The sequence below is a fragment of the Erinaceus europaeus genome, chromosome 13, assembly GCF_950295315.1.
Source record: "Erinaceus europaeus chromosome 13, mEriEur2.1, whole genome shotgun sequence".
NCBI lineage: Eukaryota > Metazoa > Chordata > Mammalia > Eulipotyphla > Erinaceidae > Erinaceus > Erinaceus europaeus.
Window position 1 is genome coordinate 79,811,969 of NC_080174.1, and position 23,664 is coordinate 79,835,632.

The window sequence follows — 23,664 nt, forward strand, 5'->3', positions numbered from 1 at the left end:
GGTGTGGCACGACCTGGCCCCTTGTTAAAACTTCTTATTTATTTGTTTAATTTTGTTTATGAAAAGGAAACACTGACAAGACCATAGGATAAGAGGAGTACAACTCCACACAATTCCCACAACCGGAACTCCGTATCCCATCTCCTCCCCCTGATAGCTTTCCTATTCTTTAACTCTCTGGAAGTATGGACCCAAGGTCATTGTGAGATGCAGAAGGTGGAAGGTCTGGCTTCTGTAATTGCAACACATGGGTGTTGGCATGTTGATCCATACTCCCAGCCTGCCTGTCTCTTTCCCTAGTGGGGCAGAGCTTTGGGGAAGTGGACCTCCAGGACACATTGGTGGGGTAATCTGCTCAGGGATCATGTTAAAACTTTTAATTTGCCCAACCAGAGGTCGGAGGTGGTAGATTAGCATACTCAAATATGTTCTCTGGTTTATTTGATTTAAAGGAAGTAAGACATAGCCCAGTGTTTTTCTGTTCCCTGTTGATGTGTTATTGACTGTAATAACAAGGTGATTAGGACCCAGTCATTTCCCTGAAGAAGTCCATAATATAGAAAGGGAGATACACAGGTCAACCTAAAGCTATAACCCAGGCAAGCTGTGGCCTGAAGGGTACAGGAACATGGTGGCTCTGCAGAGTGTGTACTCTGTTGTCTTAGAGAATTTCTTGTTTACTGGGGTTATATTTGGCTTAGTGTACTGATGATATTCGTGACATTCTTAACCTTTGAACATGGACCACACAGTATCATTTCATTTGGGGCTTTACAAATTATGGGGCCTGTTCTGTACAAGCAATAACATTCTTGATAATCTGTCTCAGTGAAGATCTTTGTTGATCTTTCTCAGTATCTCTGCTCCTAACTTCTTAGTATTACCCATGGTGTTCTCTGAATTTGAACAAACTAGTTTTTCTCCCAATCTTCAATTGCTTGCAGGAAAACTAAGACAGACTGTACTATCAGTCAACACAACCCAAACCACATTTATTTCCAAGTTCATTGCTATTTTCTCCATGAAAAAAAAAAAGTTTTATCCCCTTCTCATTCAGCTGAACACAGAATCTCCTTCCATTAAACACAAATTGCATCTTGGGTTTATTTTACTTGTGGTGCTTTTATCTGCTTTGATTGTAACCGGAGTATTTTTCTTTGATTTCCATTTCTCATACTTAAACATCCTCTGTGAAGACAGTTCCTTCCTCTCTCTTTGGTAAGAATGAGCTTGTAGAGGGATCAAGAGAAGGAATTCACTGAAAACAGTCACGTCATCTTCGCTGCCATGTGCTTCTAAGGGATGAGAATTCAAAAGAAATGGAACTTTGAGTCACTTTAATCTAAAACAGTGAGAAATATATGCTTAACAAATATTGAATGATCTAGAGAAGTAGAGATTATGGGGAGTCAGGAGGTGGCACTGCAGGTTAAGCACACGTGGCACAAAGCTCAAGGACTGGCGCAAGGATCCTGGTTCAAGCCCCTGGCTCCCCACCTGCAGGGGAGCCGCTTCACAAGTCTGCAGGTGTCTATCTTTCTCTCCCACTGTCTGTCTTCCCCTCCTCTCTCCATTTCTCTCTGTTCTATCCAACAATGACAACAAAAATAAAAAACAACAAGGGCAACAAAAAAGAATAAATAAATAAATATTAAAAAAAGAAGTAGAGATTATGATTTACAGCTTTAAGAGCTGAGAACACTCTGGAAATTCAGCATCTCCTGATCCTAGAATAGAGCAGTGGTGCAACAAAAATCATCTTATGTCCTTAAGACTTGGAGCTGGAAATCCTCAGATGTTATCAAGTGAATTTACAACTGAAAGTGTGTTGGTATTTAACTTAAGAGGTTGGTTGGGGGCTGTTGCAACACATAAAAGGATTCACAGTGGGGATCTAGGAACTGGTTTAAATAATAGAAGGTTTATTATGGTGAAACAGGTAAAAGGCAAAATAAGCACTTATCATCAAGGGTTAAGAGTACGCTAGGTCCATAAAGTTTGAGTATAGTTATCAAAAGTTTAGTCCCATAAGATAAACAATTATCAGCTCCGGTAAAGGTTTCTCATGGCTGTAGAGGGATCTGTAAGTTTACCAGCCAGCAGAGTTACACGTGCTCAGTTCCCAGGAGAAGTAGCCATGGCATACCTCCAACGAGATGCTTCTGACCAGGAGAAGAAGAAGCAGCCAAAGAGAGAGAGAGACTTCCCACTGGCTGTACTTTTAAGTCTATTCAGAACTCCCACAATGCTTTGTACACCAGCACAGACTGGATCCATCCACAGCCCACCATACACTTGCGCAGATCACTGCAAACTCTGTTGCCAAGGCTGACGTCAGCACTGTGTCGGGATTTCCATCCATGGTCGCAGATTTACTGCATCACCACAAAAGTGGTCATCTGTGGCTTAGTAGATGCCTAGTGATAATGCAGAGTCTCAAAGTCTCAACTAAAGTGAACATATAAGGTAGTATCATAATTAGTGCAATGTTTAGCGAAATCAAACAGTAACTGGTAAGAATTCCAGGACAATGGGTATAAATTAAACTATCCTAGGCAAGGATCAGATGGTGGTACATCTGACTGAGTGCACACATTACAGTGCAGAACAAGGGTTCAAGTCTCTGGTCCTTAACTTCAGGAAGGAAGCTTCATGAGAGGTGAAACAGTGCTGGAAGTCTCTCTCTTTCCCTCCCTTTATATTTCTCCTTCCCTCTCAATTGCTCAGTTTCTAACCAAAATAAATACATAAATAAAAGTGTTTTCAAAAAAGAAGCTGTGTTGGGCAAAAGGAACATATACTATACTATTCCAGTGAATGATGCTTTGCAAGCACATAAGGCATTTGAACAAGGCAAGGTCAGATGGAACCTAAGAGGATTCAGATGCTTGATTTAGCATTAGAATACTCTGTATATATCCTCAATACATAGATATCACTCTAGGGAATAAAGAGAGGAAGGAAAACCACAAGTATAATTTAAACATGAAATGATTAAATTTACATAAAGTAGATTGTATTTTTTTGGTAAAGAAAAATGGAGTGAGGCATTGAAATAATGATGAATTCAAATGATTAGAAATAAAATAAATTTTGCATACCAGCACCTGTCATTAGAAAATATCAAATCTGATTAATAAATACAGATTAAACATGAAAAAATAGATTCAGGATATTTATAAGATGATAATTCACAGTGATTAAAATTTATTTTTAACTAAAAAGTTCCTTTCAGCATAAGTGGTTTATTTTTTGCTACTTTTTCTAAATTTTTATGGGTGTTTAATAATATTGAGTAACAAGGTTATAAGATAACAGGGATATAATTTTATACAGTTCTCACCACCAAAGTTCTGTTTCTCATCCTTTCCACTGGAAACTTACTTATCATTTACCCCTCTGGGAGAGTGGACCAAAATTATTTTTGGGGGTGCAGAAGGTGGTAGTTATGACTTTTGTAATTGTTTCTCCAGAAGACATGGATATTGGCAGGTAGATCCATATCCCCAGCCTGTTTCTATATTTCCCTAGTGGGGTATGGTTCTGAAAAGTTGACGTACCAGAAAGCATTGGTGAGGTCATCTGTTCAGGGAAGTAAGATGGAATTATAATCACATCTGATTAAAATTCTTCTTTCATGTTTTCTTATTTCTTAAAGCACTTTATTCAAAGCTTTCTTTTGTATTTTCTACCTCCTTAGTGAAATATTCTTTCAACTGTTGAATAGGTTTCTCCATCCTGTGCTTAGTTTCTTGAAGCAGCTTCATAATGAGCTTTCTGTAGTCTTTCTCTGATTATCTATGTCTATAATTTCTTGGATTCCTTCTGTTCTGTTATAGTTGGAAGTTTGTTCTTATATTTTTCTGTTGACACATGTATTGTACTAGTTATTGCTGGCCAGAAGGTGGTGCTATTCTTGTGGTCAATGGGATTCACTTTGCATACTGACTGTTGGAAGGGTGGGGCTTGTGGCTGTGTTTCTTATTATTACCTTGAGCTGTTTATTACTCTGTGTGGTTTGTATATCTAGTATCTTTGTATGATTTCAATCTGAAACCATCTTAGGGGTTGGCTGCTCAGTGGCTGTTGTGTTCAGAGAAGCAGAGATCACTTTACAAGTTAGCTGCCAGCTGCTACAAATTTCCTTTATGTGTACCTGACTTAGTTTGGTAACAGACTACATTACTTTTGGTCAGAAATTCCCTGTGTCTTTGCAAATATTTCAGTAGGCTAATACCCCTGCATTAGTAGCTTATAGAGTCTCTTCTTCAAAGCCAGCAGTGTGTGTTACCTTGATTGTGAGTAGAGGGAAAATGGGGCTGATCCTTACTGGCACTCTTACCTTCTGTGTGCTTTGTTTTGATTCTGCAACCCTTATCACCCCAGAATCACACACAAAAAACCACGTGAGGTTTCAGTGGATGTCTCATCTGTAGTTGATGTGGTTTGTTAAGTTTGATAGTTACAGATATTTGTTGTTTTGGAAGAGAGTCTGTTCAGTTCACTTTTACTCCATGGCCAGACCTCTTGGAATTCATCACAAAAGTAGTTTTTGTTTGTCTGTTTTCCTGATGCTGGGGAAAAACAGAAGCAAAATACAGGAGAAAGTTCTCACAGAAGACTTAGATATGATATGCAAGAGATCATAAGAAATACATTGTTGGATCATGAAGGGTTGGTATGCTACTAAATTCTGCTTATAAAACCTTCTGTTTTGAACCTTAGTTTCGCGTGTATTACTTACGATGTGGTCTATTTACATAATCACTGTTTTACCTGGGTCCCGCCCTGCCTGCAGGGTATTGGTTTAATCCCCACTGGTTAGATGGAAGTTTTCTATGTTCTGTTCATGCTCTTTTTTTGCTCTGCCCCCTCTCCTAGTCATTTCCTTTCCCTTACACTTTCGGTGAAGAGATGCATAAAAGGCGATGTAGGGAGTCAGGTGGTAGTGCAGCAGGCTAAGCGCAGGTGGCGCAAAGCGCAAGGGCTGGCATAAGGATCCCGGTTCAAGCCCACTCCCCACCTGCAGGGGAGTTGCTTCACAAGTGGTGAAACAGGTCTGCAGGTGTCTATCTTTCTCTCCCCCTCTCTGTCTTCCCCTCCTCTCTCCATTTCTCTCTGTCCTATCCAACAACAACAACAACAATAATAACTACAACAATAAAACAACAAGGGCAACAAAAGGGAATAAATAAAATAAATATAAAAAATTTTTTAAAAAAGACAATGTATCTGATTAATAAACGAGATACTGCTTCCCAGCTCAGCATGAGTCTCTGGTCGTCTCTCTCTACCGTCTGTGAAGCTAGCCTAGCCCAGCAATGAAATTTTGCATATTCTATATGTTGATCTAAAGAAGTTATCAAAACTTACAATCACAGATCCATCACTCTTTTTTTTTGAGTATTAACTGATATTCAAGTTGCTTATACATTTCATTATATCTTTGCAAATCCTACCATTTCCATTTACCTTAGTCACAGCACTCACCTTATCAACAATTCACATTTAACAAACACTTACCATGAGAATTAGCTGTAAACCAGAGAAGACAGACCAGAAGAATGTGGAAAATATTTGAACTTGTGATAACAAAGTTTCAAATTATCAAATCCTGTTGGGAGGGAGATCTAGAGAAATAACTCACTCAATAGGAAGCCTGTGTGTTTTGCCTATGTGGACAGCAGCTTTTGGTGTCCCAGCACCACATGAGAGTCCCAGGGAAAAGGGGAGGGTGACTCCTCCATCTTTCTCCGTCTCTCATTATAAATAGAAAAAGGAAGTCTTTTAGGGTGGCAAAATAACATATTCTCAAGGCCTTAGCTCTGCCAAAGTAAATAAGTAAGTCAATAAATAAATAAATAAATAAATAAAAATCTTTTGGATAGAACTAAGACATTGCATAAGGGAAATTATACTATTAAACCTTATATTAAAAAAGTAGACCTGTTAAATAATTCACCTAAGAACTACTTACACTACAATTGTTAAGTAACCCAAAAGGGTAGTATAGAACAAAGATGAAAATTAATTATATAAGCTAGAAAACAAAAGAACAAATTATCAAAAGCAAATAATACTCCCTTGTATATGTCATTGTTGTTATATACAGCACTCTGGAATAACTTCCTGAGATAGGGACACACACACACACACACACAGGGAGAGAGAGAGAGAAAAAAAAAAGAAAGCTAACTATAGCACTGAAGTGTCTTCCAATGCTGTGGAGGTCATATTTGAACTTGGATTATACTCATATAAAAGCAGTTACAGTATCGAGGTGTGATAATTTATCAACTAGAAATATCAATACATATATCTGAAATAGAAAGCAGAAATGAAACAAATTATAAATATTATTATTTAAAGGCTGGTACCCACTAATCTACTCCACAGATAGGATAATGAGAGATTATTATAAACAATTTGATACTGATAAATATGACAGCTCATAAATCATATACAGGACTTCTGGAGGTGGGGCTACAAGGCAGCAACAGCTGTGTATCTCTCCTCTCCTCTCCCGGGTCAACTAGGAATACCAAAGGAGACCACCTGAGACTGGAACAAAACAGGACTAGAAAAATTTCAGGAACCCACCAAATCACCAGTGAGTGCAAATAGATGTGGCTCTTGGACAGAGAGGAGCCTAGGGAGACACTAAGTGGCTGGTAACAAACAGTCCAGCAGTTTACCAGTTGGGACATCACCTCCAGTCTGCTTCACCAACAAAAGACTGCTCAAGGGAGGATAGGATTCCACTAAGACTCACCAAATGCAACAGTGAGTCTTAATTGCTATTGCCCTCAGAATATGGAGCAGTGGGGGCGATGCCCTGTGCTGACACCTGTGCTGAGAACTAACAAGGAAACTCAAGAGAAGATCTGTACCTCTGTGGCCTAGTGGTAGGGTGTGAAAGTCTCTTTGCATAACCACTGGATTATCCCTGCCCCACCCTGATTTATGTCTTGGTCAAGAGTCAGTGATTAAGCTAAGAAGCCTACTTATAGTTTAAAAGTAAGCAAGCTCCCATAGTCTACAGGGAAGATAGAGAAAAGAAGAGGCTTTTAAGCCACAGTGCTCCAACTCAGGGATTAAAATACATTTGAAACAACTGTCAATTTCCACAACTGTGAACTCTTTAAGTACCTTACTTAGACAAAAGTCAATCCAGGCAAGAGTGATCAGTAATTTGAAAAGTCCTAAGAGAAGAACCTCATAACATACTATATAGAATGCTTAAACCAACAAGAAGAAATATTGGAGAAATGAACCAGTACTGGAGTCCAGCTAAAATCCCCCCAAAGGTTGAAGCACAAAATAATGATGTCAACATCCAAATACTAGTTAAGGAAATAATCACAGAAGTGAGTAAAGAGTTTGAAAGAATTGTCATCAGAAATGCAGAAATAACAAATGAGACCATGGAAGAAAACACTAATTATCTCAAGGTTATTAGAGAACTGAAAGCTGAAATAACTGAGCTAACAATATGATAGCTGAACAAGCTAAAGCAGTATCAGAACAGGGTAACAAAATAGATGAACTCCAGAAAGCAGTAGAGGGGAGAGAGAATAGAATAAATGAGGCTGAAGACAAAATTTGCAAGACTGAGGAAAAATTAAAGACAACTAAAATAGAAGTAATAGATCTCAAAAAGAGATTAAGAGATACTGGAAACAAAAACAGAGACTTGTTGTTGAGGTGGTCTGGTGTCGGGCTGCACCGCGGAGAAGAGAGTGGACGTCCAGAGCAAAGGGGTACACAGATCTTTATTATAGGATGGGGGGGGAGGTTTGGTTCAGACCACGTGGAGCCAGCCAGCAATGGCCGACCACGGGGGGAGAGCAGGGAGCGAGACCTCAGAGAGGGAGAGCCGAGAGCCCAGAGAGAGAGAAGGGAGGGGTGAGGGGGCTTTTTATTGGGCGACAACCAGGGGTGACGTGTAGGGCCAGGATTGGTTGAAAGGGGGCACTCTAGGATTTAGCGGAGCATAGAAAAACATGGGGGCGGAGACTGCATCAGAATAAGTCCTCAGCAACATCTCCTCCTATCCCTTTATATCTAAATGGACACAGTAAAGAAAAATGGAGCAGGCTTAAATGTTTTAGAGGAATGCCATGCTCAGGTGGGAAGATGTAGGACTTTCTGTGGAGAAGGGAAGGCTTAAATGGCTGCCAACCTTGTGAGATTTATGCGTCTTCCTGTGCTCAACCCCTCTTTAGAGAGAGAGACTTACATGGAGAGACTCATCTCATAGGTTTAAGCGCAGCCTGCTCAACCATCTCTTCACAATATCTCTACATCTTTTCTATCTTTCTACCTAGTAATAGCATAAGATGTACAAAGTCTATAAAAGACTATCATGGGGCAGAAACCTTTTGGGCATAAGCCCACATGACATAACAAAATAGGAAGGGACACGAAGGGGAGAAGTAAAAGCCAGTGTGGTGTGAAGGGAAGGATTGGTGTGTAAAGGAGCATTCCCTGTTTGGGTGGGGAAAGTGGCAAGGGTACATAATGAGGGGGAGGCGGGAGGCATGACCCACCAAACAGAGGGGCTATTTGGCATTGTATAGTCCTCAAGGCAACAGTCTGTAAAGTCTATGAATTACTCAGGATCAGTCTATGAAAAACCAGCAACGTGAAGGGAAGGAAGCTGCTGTAAAATTGTCTAAAGTGTCCAAAGGGTATACCAGCAAGTCCGATAGAAGTCTCAGTCCAAAGTAGGTGACTAGGGGGAGAAATGGCAGGGGATGAAATGCTGCATGAGGAAGGTCAGCCTCTGGAATTCTGCTTTTCTGTAGATTGTGAGCTGGAACCGCCAAAACGTGACAGGTCAAAGCAAAAGCAGGAAAGGCAGACAGGCAGTAAAAAGGTTCTGTCCTTGGAGTCTGCGAATCAGATTCTTCAGATCGTGTTGAGTGACATCTAGGGTTTCGGGGGGTGTGCCACGGTAGTCGTGCCATCTAGTGAGTGACGTCAGGGTGTGCAGGGGTTCAGATGGTTTTTCCGGGATTCCTGTAAAGAAACACAAACAATCTGCTTCTCGTGGTTAGCAGGGCATCTGATTTGAATGCTTTATAGAAGAAGAGGTTTGGTGCCTTGACCAACTGAGTATTGGGGGATGTATCTTTCCTATTCATTTATGATTACATTTTATATTATTTTTCATGGTAGTCAGCCGTTTATCTGGAAGGTCCTGGGTGATTCATGGGGAAAAAGACCTTATCTTTTTACAAAGACTCTAAGGTGTAGGGAAGAGGGAACTATCTTATCCCTTTTTTTTTTTTTTTTGTATCTTGTATCTTGCCTTTTGTTGCCCTAGTTGTTCTTGTTGTAATTATATTGTTGTTATTGCCGATATTGTGGTTGTTGGATAGAACAGAGAGAAATGGAGAGAGGAGGGAAAGACAGAGGGAGATAAAGATACCTGTAGACCTGCTTCACCGCCTGTGAAGTGATTCCCCTGCAGGTGAGGAGCCGGGGGCTCAAACTGGGATCCTCAAGCCAGTTCTTGCTAAACTCGCTGCGCCACCACCCGATTCCCAGGAACTATCTTTTAACATAAACTCTATGGCCATGCCAATAGCAACCTTGAGGGCACATGTGGCTCCCCACATGTCCCCCTGTCTTATATCATGTTTTGATGTTTGGCGGACTTTGTTTTGTGGCAGGGTGGACTGTGCCTGTCTTAGGTTGGGGATCAGCCTTCCGTCTTACCCGTCATTGGAACACCTGGTCATTTTTGCCCAGTAGTACCAGATGCCCTGTCTTAGGTTGACTGGATAGCGCTAGTTTCCTCTTACCCGTCATTGGCTAGCCAGCCCTCTACATGGTGGACGTTCTGATGGAGGGGGGCAAATCCTCCACAGCAACTCAATATTCTGCCATGTCCAGCCTATGATAGTGACTTTGTATAGGTTGCATCTTTATGGCATCAATCTGTTGCCGCAAAAGGCCATGAGCTTGTTAAGAATTATAGGACTGTGGTCCGGGAGGTGATGCAGTGACTAAAGCCTTGGACTCTTAAGCATGAGGTCCTGAGTTCGATCCCTGGCAGCACATGTACCAGAGTGAGTCTGGTTCTTTCTCTCTTTCTCATTAATAAATAAATTTAAAATGTGAAAAAAAAAGAATTATAGGACCTATTGTGAGCAGAAGAAGTAAAACAAGCTAGGGTCCCACAACTAAGGGTATACAGGTAAGGAAGGGGGAATGTATCCATTGATATGAAGAGGTAGGAGCATATCTCAAGTCTAAGGGAAGCAGTCAGTGAATGTGATGTCCAGGGGAACAGCCATTTGTCTTTGGGGGTAGTAAAGGATGTCCGTGGCATGGGTGATGTTATAAAGAGAAACATCTTTAAATTGTTGGCTGACAAAGGCAGGCCTATGGCGGCAAGACAAGATACACCAGTTAAGTTTACAAGAATATGTGAATGTTGATAATTCACATAGGTTGGATATGGAGGAACTTCTTACAGTTTAATACCTTACCGTATGAACAGATGATTCCTCATATGAAGGCTTGATAGCTGTAATCACTTACTTGTGAAAAACAATAAAACTTGTAACAAGTTAGAGGTTTACTATAATTGACTTTGGACTATAAGCAGACTCAGGTTACTTAGAGAGTTAATGCATGTTAGTAACAATGGTTTTAACATTTAGAGTACTTCTGAGCAGATGGGTCATACAAAAAATTTTTGGTCATTCAGCACACTCACTCACAAAACACAACTGGCCATTCATAACATAAGACATTCAGGGAAGGGGTAGGAGAGAGGGCTCTGTGAGCCAACTTTTGTAGGTTCTGCCATGCCATATTATGGATCCTGGGATGTATCCTGCATCTGGTCCTCTTGTGTTATTTCTTGTTCTTCAGGAATAACAGCGCCATCCTGCGGGTATTGTCGGACATGGCGGGCAGGAACCCAGACAGGTTTAGAGAAATTTTGAGGGAAAATGCATGCGAAACCCCTTCCCATGGTCAATAATGGGTCAGGCCCTTTCCAAACTTTATCGAGTGGGTCTCTCCATTTGACCTTAATAGATGGGAGGGTAGATGGTGTTTGCCAGTGAAGAATAATAGGGGGTAAGGCTGAGTTATTGTAAATATTAAAGAGATTTAACGTAGTTAAGGCTTTTGCTAGCTGGATATTTGGGGGATATGTTCCTCCTTTATCTTTATTTAGTTGAGCCTTCAGAGTTTGATGGGCCCTCTCAACAATGCCTTGTCCCTGTGGATTGTAGGGAATGCCCGTGGTATGAGTAATATTCCAGAGGGAACAAAATTCTTTAAATTGTTTGCTTGTAAACATAGCTGCATTGTATGTTTTCAAAAGTAATGGGACCCCCATAACGGCAAAACAAGAGAGCATATGGCATACCAGCTTTTTAGCACTTTCTCCTGTCTGAGCTGTAGCCCACATAAATTTAGAAAAGGTATCAATTGAGACAAACACATATTTTTGTTTGCCAAAGTTTGGTATGTGGGTGACATCAATTTGCCAAATAGCATTAGCTTTTAAACCTCGGGGATTAACCCCAAGGGTCTGGATAGCAGGTGTCTTTATGAGACTTGCACAAGAAGAGCATGTAGCGAGGATATGTTTTAACTGTGATACAGGAACATCAGGGAATCGAGCTTGAAGGCCTTTAAGATTAACATGGGTTAGAGAGTGAAAATTAGCAGGATCAGAGACAGAGACCGGGAAAGTTCCTGTGGAGGCAAGGCGGTCAACTGCGGCATTCCCTTTGGACAGGGAACCAGGAAGAGGGCTGTGGGAGCGAAGGTGTTGAATATACAGTGGTTGGGTTCGAGAACAGAGCATAGAGGTGATTTGAATCAAGAGAGGGGAAAGTGGGTTGTCATCAATTTTCACATACGAACGAGCAAGCCATGGAAGTAAGTTAACAGTATACACACTGTCAGAAAAAAGGTTGAAGGATTCTGGTACAGCTTTTAGTGCAAGAAAAACAGCATAAAGTTTTTTGTACTGAGGGGAATTATCAGGAAGCTCAGTAAAGAGAGGTTTAGGAGATTGTTTGTCTGGGTAATATATAAGGGCAACAGCTCCCCTTTTTCCACCATCAGTAAAGATTGTAGGAGCAGAGGAAATGGGATCCCGAGAGAAAAGTTTAGGTGCTAGTAGAGGCAGAAGAGGTAAAGAAGCTATCAATTTATTAGAAGGAAAATGGTTATCTATTTGTCCTGGAAACCCCACGAAGCTTATGGCAAAGCAGGAATGATGGCGTATAAGCCACTCTGTATCTGTGAGAGAAAAGGGCAGAATGATTAAATCCGGTTCTTTCCCTAAGACCTGCACAGACCTATTTCTCCCTTGGCGAACCATGAATGCTAACGCATCTATCTCAGTGAGGAGTCTTGGAGCTCCTCCTACTGCCGTGTGAAGCCATTCGAGAACCCCATGGTCTTGCCGCAGTGCCCCTACTACTGTGGGGGTGGAGTTGAAGATTAGAAGGTTTACCAGAGAGGAGGGGGAGAATCGAACAAGGTGCATGTCCTGGAGGGCCTGATTTACCCTTTCCAGTGCCAAGGAGGTCTCAGGAGTTAACTTACGTTTTGAAGAGGGCTGTTTGTTTCCTTTCAACAGGTCAAACAGTGGTTGGAGGCAGCTTGTGGGCAGATAGAGATACTGCCTAAGCCAATTTAAATTTCCTAGAAAACTTTGTAAAGAAGCAAGAGTAAGGTTAGAAGGGAAGGTAACATTAGGTTTTAAGGGACGAATTTGCGTTAGAGAAATCTCTGAACCTAGGAAGGATATTGGAGGGATTAGCTGTATCTTCTCAGGGGCTACATTAAGGCCGCTTTTCTTTAATGCAGGAACGAGAAAATCACGTAAGGCATAGAGATCTGTATCTGATTTTCCCCATATTAAAATATCATCTGTATAATGAAAAATATTAAGGCCCTTATGAATATATGGGACAAGGGCAGATTTAACAGCCTCCTGACAAATCGTAGGACTATTGGCCATACCCTGGGGCAGCACCACCCATTCAAATCTATCAGCGGGGCTGGCATTATTAATAGACGGAACAGAGAAGGCAAAACGTTTACAATCTCGCGGATGCAAGGGGATAGAGAAAAAACAATCTTGTATATCAATAGCTATGATTGGAATTCCCGTGGGAATTGCAGAAGCAAGAGGCAAACCCCTTTGGGGGGAGCCCCAGACCTGCATGGTTTTATTTACTGCACGGAGATCTTGAAGGAGGCGCCATTTTCCCGAGCGCTTTTTAATCACAAAGACAGGAGTATTCCATGGGCTTCGAGAATGACGAATGTGTCCCAAGGACAACTGCTCTCGGACGAGCTCTTTTAAAATTTTTAGCTTATCCCTAGGTAAAGGCCACTGTTCCACCCAGACAGGCTCATTAGAAAGCCAGCTTAAGTGGGGTGTTTGGCTACGAACAGTGGCATTTAGTATTGGGGGTGCTGAATAGACCTGGTATCACGGGAATGAGTTTTACGCTCTGCAGAGGCATCTGTGGATATCCTAACATTAAGACATTCCAGAAGATCCCTGCCCAGTAAGTTGGTGCTAATATTAGCTACCAAAGGGCGGAAGTGTCCAGTAGAACCTTCTGGGTCTTCCCACATAAGCGAGTCTCGTGTGTAAAATGCTCTTGTCATCCCTCCTATTCCATGTAAACTGGGTCCAGGGATGAGTTCCCAATCTTGGGGAACCTCTTCTTGCCTTAAAATCGTCTTTGCTGCCCCCGTGTCAATCAAAAATTTAAAAGGAATGTTGCCTATCTTTACTGTCCTACAAGGGTGACCTTGTTCTAAAACAGGAGTGGTCCACAAAATCTCAGGCCCCGAATTTGTACTATTCAGGGGCGAACCATCTTTATGAAATTGGGACCAACAATCTCTCTTCCAATGAAACCCCTTACGACATTTTGGACAAACAGTACGTGGTCTCTGGCTCCCTGACTGAAAGCGGGGTTGCTCTGGCTGGAGGCGTGGTTTCCCTGACTGGAGGCGTGGTTGCAATTTATCAGGACATTGGTTACGCCAATGTCCTTGGCGACTGCACTGAAAGCAGGCCCCGTTTTGCTTACGTGGGGCAACTGCATAGACCTGCGTCGTAGCGGGTGTCCCATAATTGCCTGATGTAAGTTCCTGTGTCGCTAGAATCCAATTATCTGGGTGTAGGTGTTTAAGATTAAGGCATACCTGACGGAATTGTGGTGTCATGCCTTCCCAGACAATAGAGCGCAGGAGTAGTGTGCGGACGTCAGGATTATAAACCTTTCTCTCTAAGCTTCTCTTCACCCTTGAGATGAAGCTCGCCAATGACTCATCAGAGCCTTGGTGAAAAGAGTTAATGGGAGCTGATGGATCTACATCAGGTGTGGTCACCCTTTCCCATGCTTGTGTTGCACAGATGCGTACCTGTTCAAAATAACCAGTTGGAAACCTGGCTTCTGCCTGCTGAGCTCCAGATTCATAAGCTCCTGCTCCAAACAAAGCATCAAAATTCCATTCTACCTGTTTGTTACTATTTTCCTGCGATTGCCTAGAGCACTCATCGCGGAAACATGCCTGCCACTGAAGATAGAGTGGGTCTGGGATTGCAGCACGAGCCAGTTCTTTCCAGTCTTGTGGTATATTTAAATGATGGTAAAAGCTTCTCAAAACGGACTTGGTCCATGGAGAGTGCATACCATCCTCCCTGACTGCTTGCCTGAGCGTTCCAAGTTCTTAGGAGGAATATGGCTGCCACGGCTGAGGGTTTTGTTTAGAAGGGGCCAAGTTTACCGGGAATGTGTGGATTTGGTCCGATGGCGTGGGAGAGGGAGCTACAGAAGTGGAAAGTTCAGTAGAAACTGCTGTAGTGGCTGCAGGGGAGACTAAACGCATATCTACGGGGACGGAGCTCCCGGGGTGGACTACACATGGTTTAAAATCCTTAAATGCTGAAAAAATATCCTTTAGCTCTCGTATCTCAGCCACTAGGTCCCTTAATGGTGACGTATCAGCAGGGGGCGGGGTCAGGGACGAGGAAGCCTCAGGCGGAGCTGAAACCGCGGCAGCAGGGGCCAGGGGCGGAGCTGAAACCGAAATGGTAGGGGGAGGGGCTAGAGAGCCGGAAGTCTCACGGGAAGCGGGGGGCGGGGCCAGAGAAGCAGAAGGAACTGAACACGTGTCTGCCACAGAAGGGACCGAACACTTGTCTGCAGAAGGAGCCGAACACGTGTCTGTGGGGACAGCTGGGGGAGGGGTCAAAGGAGCTGCAAAACACGTGTCTTCAGGGGCAGTGGGGGGAGGGGTCGTGGAAGCAGAAGCTGCCGCAGGAGAAACCGAACACGTGTGCCCGGAGGCAGTGGTTTGGGGGCTGACTGCAGATTGCTTAGGGTGTTTAAGTCCTAAGCAAATATCCTTTAACTCCTGTATCTCAGCCTCAAGGTCACTTAACCTTTTGGCAGGAGGCCTTGTACATATCCTGAAAATAGTAAATATAGCCATGAGAACCCATGGTGTAGCAAAAATTAAAGCGTCTCTGAGATTGAAAGCCTGTCCCAGGAGAGAAGGATAGAATGTCTGGGACACCTCCTCATAAAACGGAAAAAATCCCATGGTGGAGGGAAACGCGGGGCCACAGAAGCGGGCAGATTCCACTTACCTGTGTCTGGGCGGTTTTGGAGACCTCAGGCCGGGCGTGGTGTGGGTACGGAACACGATGGGCGCCAGATGTTGTTGAGGTGGTCTGGTGTCGGGCTGCACCGCGGAGAAGAGAGCGGACGTCCAGAGCAAAGGGGTACACAGATCTTTATTATAGGATGGGGGGGAGGTTTGGTTCAGACCACGTGGAGCCAGCCAGCAATGGCCGACCACGGGGGGAGAGCAGGGAGCGAGACCTCAGAGAGGGAGAGCCGAGAGCCCAGAGAGAGAGAAGGGAGGGATGAGGGGGCTTTTTATTGGGCGACAACCAGGGGTGACGTGTAGGGCCAGGATTGGTTGAAAGGGGGCACTCTAGGATTTAGCGGGGCATAGAAAAACCTGGGGGCGGAGCCAGGATTGGTTGAAAGGGGGCACTCTAGGATTTAGCGGAGCATAGAAAAACATGGGGGCGGAGACTGCATCAGAATAAGTCCTCAGCAACAGAGACTTATGGGATGACTTCAAAAGAAATAATATATGCATTATTGGCTTACCAGAGGAAGAAAGAGAGGGAGAGTAAGAAAGTATTCTTCAGGACATAATAGCTGAGAACTTCTCTAGTCTAGGTAACATCAAAGACAGTTTCAAGAATCCCAGAGGGTCCCAAACAGAATTAACCCAGACTTAAAGACACTAAGATACATCCTATTTAGAATGGAAAGGAATAAGGATAAAGAAAGGATCCTGAAGGCTGCAAGAGAAAAAAAAAAGGAGTCACTTACAGAGGACAACCCATAAGATTAGCAGCAGACTTCTCCACACAAACACTACAGGCCAAAAGAAAATGGCAAGATACCTATCGAGTGCTCAATGAGAAAGGCTTTCAACCAAGACTACTGTATCCTGATAGACTGTCATTCAGACTAGATGGAGGCATAAAAACCTTCACAGACAAGCAACAGTTGAAAGTTGTTCTGAAAGGTCTCATATAAACAGTCAGACCACCATACATATGCCATATAATTGAACACTCCAAAAATCTACAAGAATGGTGTTAAAATATCTTCAGTCTTTGATATAAATAAATGTCAATGGCCTGAATTCACCTATTAAAAGGCACAGAGTAGGAGGATGGATTAGAAAACACAACCCAACAATATGCTGTCTATAGGAAACCCACCTAACTCAACAAGACAAACACAGACTCAAAGTGAAAGGATAGAAAACTATCATACAAGTCAATGACCCACAAAAAAAGGGCAGAAACATCTATCTGTCTCACATCTGACACGATAGACTTTTTTTCTTTTTCTTTTTTTTTTTTTTTTTTACCAGAGCACTGCTTAGCTCTGGCTTATGGTGGTGCAGGGGTATTGAACCTGGGACTTTGGAGCCTCAGGCATGAGAGTCTCTTTGCATAAACATTATTCTATCTACCCCCGCCCACGATAGACTTTTAAATAAATAAAATTTAAAAAATGTTTAGAGGATTACTCAGTCAAGAGGACTTAACAATTATTAACATCGCTACACCCAACAAGAATCCATCTAAACATCAAACATCCACTGAAAAAGCTAAAACAATATATTAACAGCAACACAGTCATAGTAGGGGAATTAGACACCCCACTCTCTCAACTTGACACATCATCCAGGCAGAAAATCAATAAAGACATGCGGGAGCTAAATGAGGAGATAAATAAAATAAAACTATTGGACATTTTCAGAGTCATTCATTCCAAGAAACTGGGATACACATTCTACTCAAGTCGACATGGGTCATTTTCAAGGGTGGACCATATGTGAGGGCACAAAGATAGCATCAGCAAATCCAAGAGCATTGAAATCATCCCAAGCATCTTCTCAGACCACAGTGGAATTAAACTAACACTTAACAATCAACAAAAGATTACTAATAGTCCAAAAATGTGGAAACTCAACAGTACACTACTTAACAACTACTTGGACAAAGAGAAAATAAAGTAAGAAATCCAAATGTTTTGAGAGATCAGTGAAAATGAAGACACAAGCTATCAAAATATTTGGGGCACAGCTAAGGCAGTACTGAGAGGGAAGTTCATAGCCATACAAGCACACATACGGAAATAAGAAAAAGCACAAATAAACAGCCTAATTGTACATCTAAAGAATTAGAAGAAGAATGACAAAGGAACTGTAAAGCAACCAGAAGGATAGAAATCACTAAAATTAGGGCAGAAATAAATAACACTGAAAATAAGAAAACCATACAAAAGACCAATGAAAGTAAATGTTGGTTCTTTGAAAGAGTGAACAAAATCGACAAACTTTTATGTAGACTTACCAAACAAATAAGGGAGAAGACTCAAATAAATTGTATCATAAATGAAAGTGGAGATATCACAACAGACACCATGGAAATTCAACATATCATGTGAGGTTTCTATGAACAACTATAAGCCACCAAGCTAGAGAACCTGGAAAAATGTACGGTTCCCTAGATACCTACAAACTTCCAAAATTAAGTAAAGAGGAACTAGATAATAGGCCCATCACAGCTAATGAAATTGAAACAGTTATCAAAAACCTTCCCAAGAATAAAAGTCCTGGACCAGATGGTTTTACAAATGAATTCTACAAAACTTTCAAAGAAGAACTAAAACCTCTACTTTTAAAAGTCTTCCAGAACATTGAAGACACTGGAACACTCCCTTTCAGCTTCTATGAAACCAACTTCACTTTGATACCAAAAGCAGATAAGGACTCAACCAAAAAAGAAAACTACAGACCAATATCTCTGATGAGCATAGATGCTAAAATATTGAACAAAATCCTAGCCAACTGAATACAGCAGTATATTAAAAAGATTGTTCATAATGACCAAGTGGGCTTTATACCAGGGATGCAAGCTTGGTTTAATACATACAAATCAATCAACGTCATCACCACATCAATAAAAGCAAGATCAAAAACCACATGATCTTATCAGTAAATGCAGAGAAAGCCTTTGACAAAATACAACATTACTTTATGATCAAAACTCTACAAAAATGGCAATAGATGGAAAATTCCTTAAGATAAGGGAATATATATATATATCCTATATATCCTAGAGCCAATATCATACTCAATGGTGAAAAACTGGAAGCATTTCCACTCAGATCAGGTACTAGACAGGGCTGCCCACTATCACCATTACTATTCAACATAGTGTTGGAAGTTCTTGCCATAGCAACCATGCAGGAACAAGGAATTAAAGGCATACAGATTGGAAGAGAAGAAGTCAAACTCTCCCTATTTGCAGACGACATGATATTATATATAGAAAAACCTAAGGAATCCAACAAGAAGCTTTTGGAAATCATCAGGCAATACAGTAAGGTGTCAGGTTACAAAATTAATGTTCCAAAATCAGTGGCATTCCTCTATGCAAACACTAATTTAGAAGAAGCTGAAAGCCAGAAATCAATTCATTTTACTACAACAACAAAAACAATAAAATATCTAGGAATAAACCTCACCAAAGAAGTGAAAGACTGGTATACTGAAAATTATGAGTCACTACTCAAGGAAATTGAAAAAGACACAAAGAAGTGGAAGGATATTCCAAGTTCATGGATTGGAAGAATTAATTTCATAAAATTGAATATTATACCCAGAGCCATCTACAAATTTAATGCTATCCCCATCAATATCCCAAGCACATTTTTTAGGAGAACAGAACAAATGCTACAAATGTTTATCTGGAACCAGAAAAGACCTAGAATTGCCCAGACAAGCTTGAAAAGAAAGAACAGAACTGGAGGCATCACACTCCCAGATCTCAAATTGTATTATAGGGCCATTGTCATCAAAACTGCTTGGTACTGGAACATGAATAGACACACTGACCAGTAGAATAGAATTGAAAGCCCAGACATAAGCCCCCACACCTATGGACAGCTCATCTTTGAGTATTTGTCCAGACTTTTAAATGGGGAAAGATGAGTCTCTTCAACAAGTGGTGTTGGAAAAAATGGGTTGAATCATGCAGAAGAATTAAACTGAACACTATTTTTCACCAAATACAAAAGTAAATTCCAAGTGGATCAATGACTTGGATGTGAGACCACAAACTATCAAATATTTAGAGGAAAATATTGGCAGAACTCTTTTCTGCATAAATCTTGAAGACATCTATAATGAAATGAATCCAATTACAAAGAAGACTAAGGCAAGCATAAAGCTATGGGACTACATCAAATTAAAAAGCTTCTGCACAACAAAATAAACCAATACCCAACCAAAAGACCCCTCCCAGAATGGGAGATCTTTACATGCCATACATCAAACAAGAGACTAATAACCAAAATATGTAAAGAGCTTGCCAAACTCAACAACAAGAAAACATGTAATCCCATCCAATAATGGGGAGAGGACATGGACAGAATTTTCTCCACAGAAGAGATCCAAAAGGCCGAGAAACACATGAAAAAATGCTCCAAGTCTTTGATTGTCAGCGAAATGCAAATAAAGACAACAATGAGATACCACTTCACTCCTGTGAGAATGTTATACATCAGAGAAGGTAACATCAGCAAATTCTGGAGAGGTTGTTGGGTCAAAGGAACCCTCCTGCACTGCTGCTGGGAATGTCAGTTGGTCCAACCTCTGTGAAGAATAGTCTGGAGAACTCTCAGAAAGCTAGAAATGGACATAACCTATGATCCTGCAGCTCCTTTCCTGGGGATATATCCTAAGGAACCCAACATACCCATCCAAAAATATCTGTGTATGCATATGTTCTTTGCAGCACAATTTGTAATAACCAAAGCCTGGAAGCAACCCAGGTGTCCAACAACATGCGTTTAACCCACTGCGCTACTGCCTGACTCCCAACAACTTGCCTTATAAAGTCTTCATAAACCTTTTAATAAAACCAGAGAAACATATTACAGAGGTAAAAATGCAGACTAATATTTCTCCTGAACACAGGACAGATATCCATAAGAAATGCAATGGCTAGACCAACATTGAAAAAAAAATAATCACTGCAAATTGAAATATTGAGAAGATGTAAAGAAGAAAAACTATATGGTTGACTCAACTAATACAGATTTACATGTTATAAAAATCAGCCTTAGTGAATTAATTGCAGTGATAAATAAACAACCTCAAAACTTAGCAGACTAATAGAAAATCCCTAGTACTGATAAAAGTTGTATTTTTTAGAAGCTAAAAAGGCACAGGTATGGTAATAATGATTACAAAAGTGAATCATTTCCCTAGAAACAAGGAACAAGATCATTGGCTGTCATCTCTATTAATACTGCACTGGGGAATGAAGAAAACAAAATAATCCTCATTGGCAGACACCATTGTTGTTTATATAGAAAAGCCTCAGAAATATATTACAAATATAATCATTTATATATACATATATAACATTTCTGGATGAAACAATATGACTTCATCTTTACTAGTCACATCACTGGAAACATAAAAGTACAAATAATGTCATTTTTAAAACATTAACAAAAAGTATATTTAGAGAATGTTCATAGCAGCATTGTTCACAGTATCATGAAAATTGAACACCACCCAAATTATTTATCAATAGGTTAAAAGGATAAATATGTCATATCATTTTGTGCACTATAAAACAATTTAGCAATAAAACTAAATTATACTGATAATTCATAAAACAAAATGAATTCCAAAAAAATAAGGAAAAAACAAAGAGTATATACTATATAATTATAGTGGCCTAAATATCTAGTACCAATAAAAATAATATGTAGTTAAAGAAACCAGAATACTGATTTCCATTTGTAGTTTAGGAGCTGTTTTGTAGTAGGCAAAGAGAACTATTTAGATTGATGAATGTATTTTCCTTGTGTTTGTGGATATGTGTATGAGCTACTTAGGAAGTAGTTGCATTTATCAATAAAAACTGGATTATAAGTAAAACATCTGTAAGATTATAAAGTGGCATGCAATTATAAACTGTGTAACTGTGCAAATTGGACTCCAGGGAAAAAAAAAGTATATATTTTTTAAATGTGGAAGAAAAAAGAAAAAGAGAGAGAAAGAAAGGAGGAAGTAAAAGAGAGAGAGAAAGTGAGACCGAGGAGGTGAAAAAAAAAAAAAAGACAAAGTAAAAGAAAATAATAATTCCAACATTTGAATAGGATTAGTGCCAATACTTAGAATTTTTGCCAGCAGCTAAGAAAAAGAATGAGAAGAGCTGCTGAAAGGTCAGGGTTTTAGTCAGAATTTTGTAGTTTTTCAAGTGGCCAAACTAAGCCCTATTCAAGAGGAAAACTTTTTTTTTTTTGAGATGCAGGATGATGATCTCCAACTTCTGCTCTATTGGTTTAAAATAGAAGTCAGAGTTAGAAAAGTCCATTCTCAGGGATTCATCTGTGTAGTTCTCTTATTCAGTTCCTTTAAATTGGAATATAAAAGTTGTTCCAAATTACTCACTGTATTTCTGCCAAACTGGTATGTGAAGAATTGGGTGGCAGGTGCTCCATTCTGTAACCATTCTTAGAAAAGTGTGTTCCCATGTTTGAATGGAATCAGTTATGCATGTCCCTTCCCCCAACCCCTCATTTCATCCTTGCCTGAAATCTATTCTTCTAGTGTACAGGGGAATGTTAACAACTTATAATTTCAGTGACCATTCATTGCTTTCTAAAAATGTTGTTCTAATGTGCCAATTCCATGAAAGCTGAATTTCTAGCAAAAAGATTATTCTCTTCTAAGAGTAGGAAAAGATCCTACTCTACCTGAAGTGGGCACAATAATGGGAAATGAGAAAATATCTTAAAATAAGCAAAGGATCAGGCTTTCTAACAGCCACAGTGGATTCATAAAAGCAAACTCCACTGTTACTACATTAAAATATTTGCGGTGGGTGGGAGGGATGGGTCACAGTCTTTTGGTGGTGGGAATGGTGTTTATGTAAACTCCTAGTAAAATGTAGTCATATAAATCACTAGTTAATTAATATGAGAGGGGGGAAATTAATTGTATGTCTCAAAGTTTTATAAAACACAGACTGAGACTTTTTAATATATAGGCTGTGTATTTGATATGCGGACTCTCTCAAAAGCCTAGACCAAGTAGATCAGAAGCAACCAATAGCACAGCTATATACAAGATACTGGGTACTTTACAACAAACCCTAACAAAAGGACTTTTCAAAGTTAACCCAATTACCAAATAATGTGATGGTAACATTAACTATCCATTGTCTTTTTGAACCCTAAGACAGCAGGAACCTCACATCTCCACTATAGAGCCTCTACTTCCCCCAGTCCTGAAACCCTTGGATAGGGCCCACTTTCCCGTATGCCTCTCCCAATTCATATCAAATAATATTTCATCTGCCAATAGCAACCTAATCAACACAATGATTGCCACCTCAACATGCTTCACTTCAGACTGTGTCCAGAGACTTCACGTGTGGAATGACAACCCTTCAACTTCATTACTCGGGTGAGACCTTTCCTTTCATAGTATACTCTAATTTCATCCCAGGTGGTTCACTTTCTAACAAAGTCCCAAAACCTAGATATGCACCAATTTCTGTGAGAGAGAGAGCATATGTTTACACGTATCCATAAACTACTGCAAAATATATACCTGAAAGCAGAAGTACACTAGAGTTTGCAGTGAGTACCCCCCTAACACTTCCTCTCCACTAGTCCAAGCTTTGGGTCCATGATTGCTCAACAATTTGTTTGGCTTTGTATGTTAACTCTCTTTTCAGTCACCAGGTTCCAAATGTCATCTGGATGCCGGCCAGGCTTCCCTGGACTGAAGACCCCACCAATGTGTCCTGGAGCTCCGCTTTCCCAGAGACCCACCCTACTAGGGAAAGAGAGAGGCAGACTGGGAGTATGGACCGACAAGTCAACGTCCATGTTCAGCGGGGAAGCAATTACAGAAGCCAGACCCTCCACCTTCTGCAACCCACAATGACACTGGGTCCATGCTCCCAGAGGGATAGAGAATGGGAAAGCTATCAGGGGAGGGGGTGGGATATGGAGATTGGGTGGTGGG